The sequence below is a fragment of the Falco cherrug genome, chromosome 5 (assembly GCF_023634085.1).
Source record: "Falco cherrug isolate bFalChe1 chromosome 5, bFalChe1.pri, whole genome shotgun sequence".
Classification (NCBI taxonomy): Eukaryota; Metazoa; Chordata; class Aves; order Falconiformes; family Falconidae; genus Falco; species Falco cherrug.
Window position 1 is genome coordinate 51,790,074 of NC_073701.1, and position 13,632 is coordinate 51,803,705.

Sequence of the window (13,632 nt, forward strand, 5' to 3'; positions counted from 1 at the left end):
CCACTCAATAGTGGGCTCCAAGATCCTGTGGAGAAAGAGGAAGGAGTGTAGCACAGGCCCTGGACTCCACGTGAGCAGACTGCTGCTTTTTCAGGGAATTGGTAGGTGAGATCCCCTGAGGCGGCTCTGAAAGATGCTGAGAAGAGCTGGCAAGCTTTTAAGGACAGCACCCTTCAAGCACAGGCCAGGCCAATCTTGATATTCAGAAAGACAGGTGTGTGTAACAGGAGCTGGTATGGCTCATGGCAGAGCTCCAATGCAGAAAGGCAGCCTATAGGAGGTGGCAGAAGGACAGACTACAAAGGAGTAGTTTAGAAATATTGCCCAGGCAGTGATACCCAGAAACCCAAAGCTCAGCTCGAACGGAGACTTGCAAGAGATGTCAAGGGCAACAAGAAGAACTTCAGACACTACATTAATGATAAAAGGCTGAACAAGGAAAATGAGGGCTCATTGTTGCCTGGGTTAGTGAATTGTGACAGCAGACACAAGTGAGGGTGAGGTTCTGATTCTTTGCTGTAGTCCTTAGTTACAAGGTCTTTTAGGGTTCAAAGGGAAGAACTGCCAGCAGTGGATGAGAGTCAAGTCATGGTCTTCATTCCTGGAAGGTTTCAGGACCCAGTTGGGTAAATCCCTGAGCAGCCTGGTCTGGGCTCAGAGGTGACCCCGCTTTGAGCAGGAGGTTGCACAAGTGACCTCCTGAGGTCCTCTTCAGCCTGAATTATCCTATGAGCCTATGATACTATGATAGTAGTGACAATACATCATTTCACTCAATGCTATAGATTTAATTATTTTTTCTATCCTGGTGATTTTAGATTAATTGCTTTAGTTTTTCAAAGAAATACATTTTGAAGTCTGCTTTTGTGTGAATGATGATTACTTTTACTCTCCTAGCTTTTGAGCTATTAAACTTGAAATCCTGCTATGTAGCACTGCCAGTATTGAGTTTAATTGCTACTTCCAGTTACAGCAGTGTTCCCTGTTATCGGAGTCTCCTGCTAAGGCAGGAGATGCTGTCCTCTGCTTTTGTAAGACAAGGCAGAGATCCAGCAATTCAGGCTGATGGACCGGTACTGAGTGCAGCTCTGGCACCGTGAACCTTTGGCTTCTCAGCCACCCCATGCACCCTCCTGAGGGGAGACAGTTACAACATATAGTCAGACACTACCAACCACAAAGACCCTCTCCAGGAGGCTTTTGCAGACAGCAGGAGTTCTTGATAGTACAAAAAGAGCGTGTGTGCCAACATTTTATCTGTAGTGAGGGACCTGAGCCCTGTGCAGGGGAAGGGTGCTTCTGTGGATGAGAACTGCCCCTGCTCAGGCTTGAGAGCTACATACCATCTTCAAATGGCAAACCTCAGCCTGGAAAGGAATGCATGCCTGAGCTTACTGTTTCAACTTTCCTGCACAAGTTTTTCTTGAATAGGGAAACATGTAAGCCTTAGGTTATTCACAGGCTGGAAGTAAATTACTCCTGTTACATTGCTCAGGCAATTTTATCTTTTTGAATTATATGGAAATAAGAGCAATTAGTTTATAGACTATTGTTCCTTTCATATATTTCAGCTGCCCCTTTCCCATTTTTCTTTATAGGGCAGCTAACAGTAGATATTTTGCTCAGACAGCTTTTAAGAACTGGAATTCACAGAATAAAAAAAGGTATTTGCTTTTTACATTTTCGCCACTTCTCAGAAGGCTGCACAGTACACGTTTCATACCATACCTGTTTTGTTTCCTTCCTTTCATACTCCTAGAACAGTATGCACGGGATTAGTTTCTAAAACGTATAATTATTTAGCAAGCAGATAATGGGCTGTTGCATCACAGATGCAGATTGTTGGCATTGTTCTTTGTGTTCTTGAGATTTGTGACCAGAACACTTTCAATTATGTTTTCCTGTCGCACCAAGCAACAGGCTGACATCAGATACATGCAAGTTTCCACCTTCTTGCATAAGAAATGAGTTGCAAGAATCCACAAGTTTCCTGGTAATTCAGTGTACCAAAGCCTAATGTTTGCTGTGAAATTATATATATAATCTTAATTGTGGTTTAGGATATTTTTTTATTCTTTAATATAATGGTTTGGGACCCCCTAGCAAAACAGAAAACCTCAGAAGCACAAACTAGCTGTAAAAAACTGAGATGTTTCATCCCTGTGGACAACCCGAGCTGGGACTGCAGGGTGGTGCCTGGTAGCATGTGAGCCCCAGGTTAGCACCATGGGGACATGCAGCCTACAGCTTCCAGATCCCAGACAGTAACTCTGCTCAGCCACTGTCTGCACTGACCTCTCGTCTTGGCAAGCTCAAGGATTGCTGTCTCACTCTTTCATCCACAGCACAAACATGCATTTTGACTCAGGACATCTTGGACATGTGGTCTGCCGAGATGCAATCCCGTGCTCCTCAACCTCGCAGACCTACAGCCCCACAGTTTTCCCTTCTCTACTGTGCCAGGTAGTGTTTGACAGAAACAAATACCTGCTTTTGCGCAGTATGTCTTTTGCGCAGGATTGGGAATTGAAGCCAGGCAGCACAGAAGTCTTAAGAATAAACTGTCTTCAAAGTGAAGGATGGTGGAAAAAGCATTAACGAATGTTATGTCAACAAATACATTTAACTGCAAACTTTGGTTGCACAGGATTCTTCTGGGGCCAGGAGGAGGATGGGAAGGAAGATTATTGCAAGATGTTCTCAAAAATTAAAGTTGTCTTGAAATTAAAACATCACTGCTGTGGAATTTGATCCCATTGTCTTGGAAGCCATGGGGGGTCTTGTACATAAGGAAAAGCTACTGTACATTTTTCCATAGTAAATCTGAATTTATTTAGACTAGTATGTAAAGAATATTTCAACTCTGCTCAGTTAGAAATGTCTGTAATTTTAGAAAACAGAGACTGAGAATGATTATTGGTATCTATATTTTAGAGTACCTTCTTCACACTGAACACATCCCTGTGCAGAAGCCTGCACAAAGCCTATGGGGCACTTGTGGACAGCCTGAACTGCTTTGTGACAGGAGATCCAGTCTTGGAAGAGGATCATTTTGCAAACATGAAGTGCTGTATTCCCTTCATCTTTTCCTTACTTGTCCCCTGAGGTCCTGTGTTACAGCCAAACGGGGTTTTTTTCAGTTTATTGTCTACTGTGGCTTCCTGCTTGTCAGATGGTTAGCCGTGACTTCTTGTACTATGTCTACTGCACCTTGTGGGACTCCCAGGTGGTCTCTCCTGCAAGTACTAGGCAAGATCTACACTGCTGACCTCTTATGAAGAAGCCTACAAAATATAGCATCATCTGTGCTAGAAAGCACAACATCATTTTAATTATGTTATTTGGTTTGGACTTCCTTTGCAATGACAGCAGGAGAAAGCAGCTTTCTTAGGGAGAAATTCTAGTTCCACTGAAGTCATTAAGCATGATTAGTACCGGTGAGTTTTGGGGAAATTCTGTGGCGCAGAGTAGATCTTTTGTGCACTGCCATGCCAAGACCAGAGTTATTATCTGGGATTTATGAGATTTCTGAATGCATAAAATTCATTATTTTAATATTTTCTCCTTTTGTTTTTAATGTAACAGAATGGGCCTGTGGTATTTTGTGCACCATTGAAATTATATCTGGTACTTAATAAATCTCCACACCACTTAACTTTCTTAAATGATAAAGGAGTTTTATTGATAGCTCATTTTGTGGTCCTGGTATTAAAGCACTTGTAGCCTCTCATTTCAAACAACTTTTCCTTGTAATATGAAAACAGCTCTAGATGTGTTTTAAGCATCAGCCAAGATGTACCCGAGGGGTGCAATTATCACTTACTACATTAAAACGAAAGAAGGAGGTGTTGTACTGAAAATATCCTGAGATAAACAAGGATTCTAGAAAAAAGCATAATTTTAAGTTTATGTTTATTTTTCCAGAGATACTCACTAAACATGTGAGGTATTTTTCTGCACAGGTTTTATTCTTTTATTTTTGGAGGCATGATCAGTGGATGTGAAATCTCTCAGACCGAGAGAGATTTAAAATGTTGGATGATTAGAGATATCTGCCTTTAATGAATAACTTCTAGTGAAACCAGATTGCACAGGGCTGAATGGCAGTTGTTGCCATGAGGCTCTTGCAACTTGCAGTTGTAGCCCTCCATAAGCTCCAGGTATGTGGAGCCTCCAGTCCACACGGCACTGATTAAACCATCAGGGTCTAAAAATAAATAGCACAGACCAGATGATGGAGGAAAACCAGCTGAGGCATTAGGGCACGCTGACAGTACCTTTGTACATAAGAAACCACTGTAAATTTTCTGATCACTGTACTTCCATAGCTTCTTCAATTAAGTCATTCTGTAAATTATTACACAGTCCCTTGCTGAGCAGGATCCAGGACATGAGGGAGCCTCAGCAGTTCTGGTTGTTATCTTCTCTAAGGTAGCCTCACCAAAGCTAATCACAAGACTTTCCATTTACCTTACATCTGGAAGAATAGATTTACGTATGAAAGATGAAGGCTTTAAATTAGTCGATGTAAGCCATGAATAACGTCACTAGAATCAATGTATTCAGATATTGCAGTTTAGATAAGGCTCAGCCAAAAGGACTCTTAACTGTAATCCAGTCTCAGTACTGCCTTGCATGGCGAATCATAGCCTTATAGGTTTTAGAATGGCCAAAGATTTTAAATCCACAGATTCTTGATAGGTCAATGGATATCCCTCTTCCTTGATACTTTCCTTCATGTTAAGAGTTGAGAAGTTCAGGAGGGATGAGCGATTGTACGCTGTTATTTTGTAAAAGTAATGTGGGCTACAGAGTGCTTTATAAGGGTTAGCGCATTGGGACCTCCTTTTGGGTCACAGCTTGGAAATGCCATGAAACTACAGAAAACACACACAGAGAGAATAATATTAAAAGGTATCTAGTGAGCTAGGTTAGGCAGAAGAAACTTGGTTTCTACAGTCTGCCAAAGGGAAGGCTCAGAGGAGACAAGATCATAGAATATAAATAGCTTCAAAGGAAGGGGATTATTCGCATTACCAGAATATGACAAAACAAAAAGTAGTGGCTTCAAACTAGAGAACACAAAGTGTGGTGGTGTAATTAAGCCCTGAATGGAGCATGGTGCCAATGAAGAAGGGGCCAAGAGGGAGAAAGAAGGTCAGAAGAGAAGACTTTAACTGAATGAGGAAGAGAGGCTTACAAACATAATTAATTCAGCATTTGGGAAGCTGTGGGATTAGGAGTGGGCAAAAGCAATATTCTTCCTCTCTCCATATAGAGCTCTGGGGCCTGCTGTTGCTTACCAAGGCAACACATCCTTGTCTTCAGTGGTCTTCTCTGTGCAGGCAGTACTTGTCCAGGAAGAACCAGCCGGCCAAAGCAGGGCCATCATGAGCCCATATACTGTGTTCAACTTCCATGCAAGTCTGCACCTGCTGACCTGCCCCAAAGATGGAGAATAGTTCTTGGTCAGATCTGAACATCGGTATCTTGTTTATACCAGGAGGCATCAGAGAAGGGATGCCTCATTTTTTAACTTGCTGCCTCCACCATTATTATTAGTGAAAAAGAAAAAAAATCATCTGAAGCATCACCATATGGAAAATGTAATTCAAGTTCACTGATCCATAAAATGGAGATGTACAGGGAACTGATACTGGAGCTGTTTTGAAACTTTGGCTGGTGCACACAGAATGGTGTGCCTACAGTAACAGTGGGAGAGGCTGGGATGCTGGCCTACCAGAAGAGCTCCTTGAGAAAAGGAGGAGTGACCTGGCTGGCCCAGCCACCAGGGACAGAAACCCGGGGGCGAAGCTAGGGCACCCTCACAACACGGGATGGGGAACTTTCAGACCAGTAAAGCAGCAGGAGTTGGGAGGAAGCCCTGGACTGTGGACTCATGGTATGCTCATCCATTGCATGGGCAACTTGCTCTCTCTCTAATTAATCTACAAATATATCTTGTTGCCTAAGGCCAGAAAAAAAGGGAGGTAAGAAAAGGCCACCTCCTGCCCCCAGGTCCTCCTAAGGCCAGGCAGGTAACACTGATAGCCAGAAAGACACTCAGGGTGCTTCAAACCCCAGGGCTGAGGTTTTGCAATACATTTCTCCTCCATTCACCCACAACTTGAACTGCCTTTCTGGGCAACTGTTATCGATGTTTTTTCCTTTAACTTCCCAATCCTTTATGAGTGCTCAAGGGTTTTTATTAAAATATGCTATATAATAGTATTTAACTAGCTAGTGTTTTTAATGTCTTAAAACATTTTAAATTAATTTTTTTTCTTTTCCCTTTATGGAGAACTCCAGATAGGCAAAAATTAATCTCTGTTTTAAAGGAAGAAGGAAAGATGTTTTGAAAGAAATAATGAAGGCAGATAAATCATTGTTTTTGAAAGACAGAAAAATGTCTAAATTACTGATGTGCAGAATCAAACTCTACAACTCGAGGAGAGTTACAAAGCAGGTATGTTTATTGCGGCACTGGGTGCAAGGGGATTGCTCCTCCTAATTTGCACAGCGTTTCAACAAGCAGCCCCATATTTATTATACAGAGTCATGCATACACATAAGGTTTCCGACCATGACCATTCAGAATCTCCTCCCTCTGGCGCCTCTTCAAGATGTATTTTTCACCTTTCTTGGGCAGTTACCTGAAGTTCTTGCATACATTGGCAGTCTTTGTTATACAGTTTCTGTTACCCTGAAACATCTGCTAGCTAACGATTAGTCCTTCCTTATTGTCCACTCTAAACACACCAAGCTAATGCATGCCCACTGGGCTGGTTTTAGTCTATACCAGCACGATCCCCGGGCGGGGGATCCACCCTCTTCGAAGTGGGGACCATTTGAGTAGGGAGTCGCTGATCTCCTACTACCGCAATTATTTCACCCTAGTTTGTTTTCTTTTATCAGTTAGCATGTCCTAGTCAGAAGGCTCCTTATGTACATTCTTGTTGAGCTCATCTACATCGGTACTAACTGTCCCTTCTGGAAGTGGCTCCTGCCCTTCCTTCTTTCTCCGGTGTTAATGTTTCTGTTATCTATGCAGTTTCTGTCTGCAGCAGAGTTTTAGGTTTTTTCACTATATCAATAGTCAGAAACAGTTATATGCCCACAACGGCTGTATAACCTTTCCCCCCACTGAAGCAATGTCAAAAGGTGAAGATGAATTCATTATCAAAATAATTTTCAACTTAAAATAATTGCTTACGCTTATTGGAAAAGGGCTGTGGTCAAACAACAAAACACCCTGGGAATATCAAAAGTAGAACATGGGTTCATACAAGAGACTTCCAGATACACGTTAAAAATGGTCTTTTAGTTTAGGAACCTTTTTAGTTAAATCATTGGTTCTAAAACAGATATAAATTTAAAATATTGTCACAATTAAAACATGCACTTGGGTTTTGGCTAAATAAAGAAAATTTCAGAAGATGGCAAATTACCATACTCAAGAACTATTTCTAGAAAAGCAATGTCTGATTACTCCATATTTTAATCAAGTAAACAGAGGACAACCAATTCTATAAATAATATTGGGGTTTATGTCAGTAAAAATTAGCAGGATGCCATCTTTACAGTCTCAGTTGTTTTCAGATTAATTGGAATACATAATGAAAGTAATTACACTCTGATATTTTGGTGCATGTCTCAGTGTATCTTGGAAGGAATCCAGCAAGTTATCTGTCTATATCTGATTTATAGAATAGTGATTTGTCATTTTAAATGGCTCCTTATGAGCAATAAGCATGGAATATTTGTATAAATAGTAAATGTCTCCTGATTTGTACCTTTCTGTGCCCCCCAAAAAGATGTCACTAAGAATAAAGTACTGAAAAAATTCCGATGTGATTTACTGATAAGGAAGGTTCTTTTGAAGCTAAAAAGTGAAAACTGGCCCGATATTCAACACGCTCATGTGTACTACAGCCTGTGTGTGTACAAATTGTGTCACATGCATGGAAACATTTTTGTGTTAAACATATTTGGTATAAACAGCCTCTGTTACATCAGGGAAGCAAGTCATCTCTTTTTCCAAAATGTAGCAGAACTGATAGAGAAGTGTGAGAAAGGCTGATTTTAAGACCGAGTGAAATCAGGGCATGACCTGGTGAAGAGAATAATTCTTTACAGCCCTTTGGGTTTTCATGCAGGATATAGGGTCTTTCCACCCCATCCCTTTAAAAAAAAAGATGCAGGATAATAGATGAAATCGGATTCAGACGCTACAGCCCTTGGATACACACTGGGGGAAGAAAAAGACTCCTGAAGTCAACAGGAATAATTCCAGTGGTTTCAGCAAGCACCAGGCAAGGACTTGGAGGAGGCTCCAGGAATGTGTTGGAAGCAGCACCAGGATGCTGGCAGGAGGGAGGAGGTGACAAGAGACAGGGATTTGGTGGGAGAACACCGTGCACTAACCACCAGCAGGTCAGTGCTGCTTTGCACCCCAGCAAGCGTTCATGTCTCTCACTCACAGGAAGGTTTCCCTGCGACAGTGATACGTAGCAGTCACACGGGGCTGAAACTGGGTCCTCAGCAACCAGCACAGGTACAGACTGGGCATTTTGAAGCTATCGTGGTCAGTCCTACCACACCACAGTGACCCATGTTGCAAAATTAACCCTCTCAGGTCCCACTTTCATCCTGATGCGCCACAGTTGGCACTGCTCCCACGCCAAAGATCATGCCCTGTGTGCATGTGCCACATGCTGTGCTGTTCCCCGAAGAGCTGTCACCCCTCTCTAGGTGACAGGACCATCTGTCATGCTTTTTGCAAGTCAGATAAGCACCCAGCATCACTGCACATGACCAGCAGGACTTTAATGGTATTTCCATTACAAGCAGATCCCAGCTTTACCCTTCCCTAACCTCCCTAAGATGAACCTAGGCGCTATGTTACAGGTGGAGGTCTTCATTTCACTGAGTCAAGCCATTTGCCTGACTTATTTCAAGCCTCAATTCACCCATTTCACAAAGCGTGGCATTCTACCAGTCGCCTTTGTGCTAATCAGGCAGTTGAGAAGAGGCGTGTATCACTGGCCAGGCAGAGAACAAACCACCCAGACCCTTCCCCATGGCAGCCTGTGCTCACCGTGCCAAGGGGGGTGCAACTGGCGGCGTCCCAGTTTGGGCTCAGACGCTGCTGGGGCTGCACTCTGCATTGCCCCACCAGCTCTTGCCATGGGCACAGGCATAGTAGACCACTTAGCTGTTCCCCGAGTAAAATTGAATTGGCATGATCATTTGCAACTTTTACAATAGTTATGCTAAACGCGGTATTTTTACAATACCTCTTCACATCTTTTTCTTCTGTCCTACATACACACCTTTATTCAGCTGATTAGTTGTACATATATATTTATGACGGATAGTAGTGATGGGTGCATTTCCTGGTGATAATTTTTGTCCTGAATTTTTGAGGAGCAGTATTCAGATGAAAGTTAGAGCTAAAATTCTATGAATGCGTAAAAAGAGCTTGTTAAAATTGTTTCTGCATGTAAAATAAATGACCTTTTATCTGTTGTTTATACAGGGGGGGAAAAATAAGCTTTTAAGCTATGCTCTGTATTTAAAACCAGTTTATTATACAAAAGAAATATTAATTATAGATAGTGAACTGACAGATTGCTTCTAGTCACCATGGGCCTGATTTCCAAAGGTATATGGTGCCTAATAAAGAAGTTCATTACCTTCTGGGATTTCAGAAATACTGCAGTAGGCCAGTTGCTTCATCTCTGTTGAAATCAGTGCCAGTAAGATGCCAAGGCAGTTCTGGAAAGCAGCTATACATGCAAGAATATCTTTGTAAATGTGTCCAGATAGTCTTTAACTTTTAGATTCAGCTGATGTTTTTCTTGCCTATTTGGGGATTTGTTTGTAAACTGGAAGACAGAAACTTTTCCCTGCTTTCTTAACTCTGTCTCTCAGCTTTAGATGATGAAGAAATCATGTTTGCATCTCACAACTAAAAATTCCACTGGAACTAATTCAGAAAAGCTTCCTCCATAAAGCAGAAAATGAAAAAGCTCCAAAGTTAAAAAAAAAATAAAAAATTAAAACCTCTCTTGATCCATTATGGAGACTTATGCAATGTGATACATAATATTGGACAAAATTATTTAACTCCGGTTAGCCATAGTGATACATAAAATAATTTTCCCATTGGAAAAAAGTGCTTTTGAGCCGATTAACATCTGAGAATAATCAGAGTATATTTAGGCCTTAGAACCAGCTGTCATTGCCATGAATGTAAATAGCATTTTTAAAGACAAGTGTGTTCATTTTAAATCGAGACCTCAAGTTTATAGAAAAAAAGGATGGCTTTTTTATATTGGTAAGTATGAACAAAAACTCTGATGTTTATGGGTTGTACCTTGAGTTTAAAAATCTTTTACTCATATGTGATAATATCTGCAAATCTGAAATATACCCAGTTCCACGTTGTCTGAGTAGATGATGTTATGTAGTTAGTGGTACATGTAACCACACAACAGCAATAGTCCAGCAGCAGCAGCAATTCCTTAAGCAACATAGGACACGATGACAGAAGCAGTGGGGTAGACAACTATGAAAAGAAAACAACCACTCAGTGGCTAAAATGAGTGATTCTGAGGGAACACGCATCTCCTGTTGAGCTCAGCCCAACAAAAGCTATAGCCAGCCAGTGACTTGCTGGCACCTCAGGTAGAAACTGCAGGTGGTGGAGCTGGGTCTCCTCCAGGCCCTTGTTTTTTGTGAAGGCAGCAGGACAAGAAGAACAGGTGGGCACCTCATGGCCCTGCAAAAGCTGGGGCAGATCTTCAGGCCCTTTGGTTCATTCTGCTGGTGTGGACGTGGTGTTAGGAAACTCACATCCAGGCAGATGTCATCCAGTACAGTCATGGGTGCTCCAAGACAAAGTGAAATACATTTGTTTCTCACAATCCTTCAGTTTGTGTTTCTATTGTCCCAATCTTGCTTTAATGCCTTGCCTAAGATTTTATCACTTTTAATAAAAAAATACTCATTATAAAGACCATTTTGCCCAACCAAGTTCTAAATCAGAGTACCAGCTACCATTTGTAAGACTTCAATGTTCAGATATACAGGCTACCCAACATCATTCAGATAATGTGTTGGGGCTGAACGTAAGTGATAATAAACTAATGTGGACTCATTATGATGACTCAGAGAAACAATATTACATTATAAATTCCAGGTAATACATTTTCTTCAGAGTGAATGTGGTCTTGCTAAGAAAAATAGGTATCTTAAAAAGTTGCTCCTTTGGGTTAAAAAAGCTGTTTGAATTCTTAAAAATTACTGAAATACAGTGCAAAGACCTCTAAAAGGCTTAGAACTGAAGAGAAGAAGGGGGAAAAATGAGATTCTTCTTTTAATATGGAGGTGACTTCCTTGTTATCCTAAGAACCTTGTTATCATCTAATTTTGGGGTTGCACGTTGGTGTCAGACAGCTGGGGAATCCAAGTGCGTAGTAACACAGGTACAATTTAGGACAGGTCAGACAAGAGCATTAATAACCATGATTACAGGGAGAAAACATTTGGACAGCATCGCCCCCTCTGCTCCTCTGCGTTCTGCCAAGTGATTGCAGAGACCCAGCCTGCAGACTGTGTCAGGGGAACAAAAAAAAAAAAAGAAAGAAAGAAAGAAAAAAGAGAGAGGTGAGGAAACCCAGTAATTCTGATGTTAACAAAGTCAGGTATCCATCTCCAGCAGGAATGGACTCCTTCAGTAGCTTGCTAGCTGCCACAGCTCTAAGGACTCACGCAGTAAATAAGGTGAGGACGTGGAGGGATGGCCCTTGGTGGAGCCTCTATTACGAGGCACACCCCGTATTGCCTTCCATCAGTGGTGGGGAGGGGGAAAACCTCAGACTGCTAGCTCCTAGTCGAAAGGACTGTTCTTTTAGTTAGGACAAACTTCTTAGCCAGAACCCTCATGTCTTAAATATTAATAACTTTACCACCACATTGGTAAAACATGCCTCTGGGTGTTGACTCTTATAGTTCTGTCATGTCCAATCAATTCTGTATTATCAATCGTAACAATCCGGCTTTTTTATTTCCCCCTGACACATGCAGTCAGGGAATTAATGTGCTTATAGTGAAAACTTATTTTCTGCAATGTGCTGGCATAATCTTTCCAGTCACAAGAAGTTTGCTGGGTCTTGCCTAGCAAGTGAAATAAAAAAGACCTCCTTGTTGCTGCTCTCCCTCACCTCCTCCCAAATGCACACACCAACTATCCTGATGATGCCTCAGTATATAATAATGTCTTCCATGCTGTATTTTCCAACTTTTATGGCCAGGTTTCCTAGCAGCAGGTTGCAATTGGAATCTGACTGTGAAATAAACAGGTACAAAATGACTGACAATTCCCAAAGATGGAAAAATGAGCACATTTTAACGCCACGCTGTTAAAGGGTTCCACATGGATCCTGCGAAGACTTATCTTTAACTGAAGCTGAAGAAACTCTTCAAAGATGACATCCTTTGGCTTTTTTTTTTAAGTATATGCTACCAGAATTATAAGCTTATAAAATAAGTTATGGCATTGTTGCACTTGGGATTTCTTTGAGCAGAGTCAAAGAAACAGCATTTGTAACATAATCACACAATACTCCCCCTGCACTCTCTTTCTAACTTATTTGCCCTAACAAGTACATACTGATTTTTTCATTTGTGGACAGGACTCATGTTAATATGGTATTACAGTCTGCATCTTTCTCACATCAAATTCACATAACTAAAACTAAACCAAAACAAAACTGCTACTGTAAATACCTTACACTGATTCTGCAACTGGAAGTTACCAGCTATGCAAATAACAGAGAATACTATTCCTACTCATTCCAGAGAGACGCATAAACTGAAAAATTTCATTACACGCATTGTATACATTGTACATAAAGCTCATTTCTACTCTTTATTTTATCCTTATATACTTCCATATATGCTTATAGCAGTCCAGTCTTCATATAAATACTATAGAGTAGAGCTACTCAACCTCTCTACTCCCATGTCCCGTATAAAAAACCAGGCTGTCTTACTAGGGACTGTGACTCTGGGGAGAATTAGGGGTAGAGGTGATTTGCAATTCAAAATTCCAGAAAAGCAATTGCAGACTGAATGGCTAAGGCTCTTTGTAGCTAATGCTGCCAAATTCTTCCCATTAGAAACCGTTCATTTCCATCGTTCAAAACTCTTCCAGAATTTAACTGTTGGGGCTGAATTTTTCCATGTCTGTTTTCCAAGAGAGTGTCAGCATAAATTGTCCAGTTGTTTCCAATAATAAAGTCAGCACAAAATATATTATTTGCCAATCATACTATTTACCAGTGATTACTACAACAGTTTTGTCAATAATTTCTGGCAGTATGATGACTTGAAGCAAGGAAATGAAATTTGGCACTGAGTAGTCTTTGTGTGATGGATAAGCCTTTTGTTGTGCATCTACGTGTGTGGAGGGGTATAATGCCCAAACATAGCCAAGCTATAAATAATTGAGAAAATATCTCATTGCATACACTCAGTAGCAGTTGATAAATAGCATTTCCAAGGATTCTGTACATGCTAAGCCTATTTTCTTTCTGATCCCAGGATAAAGGAGGTATAGACAAGACT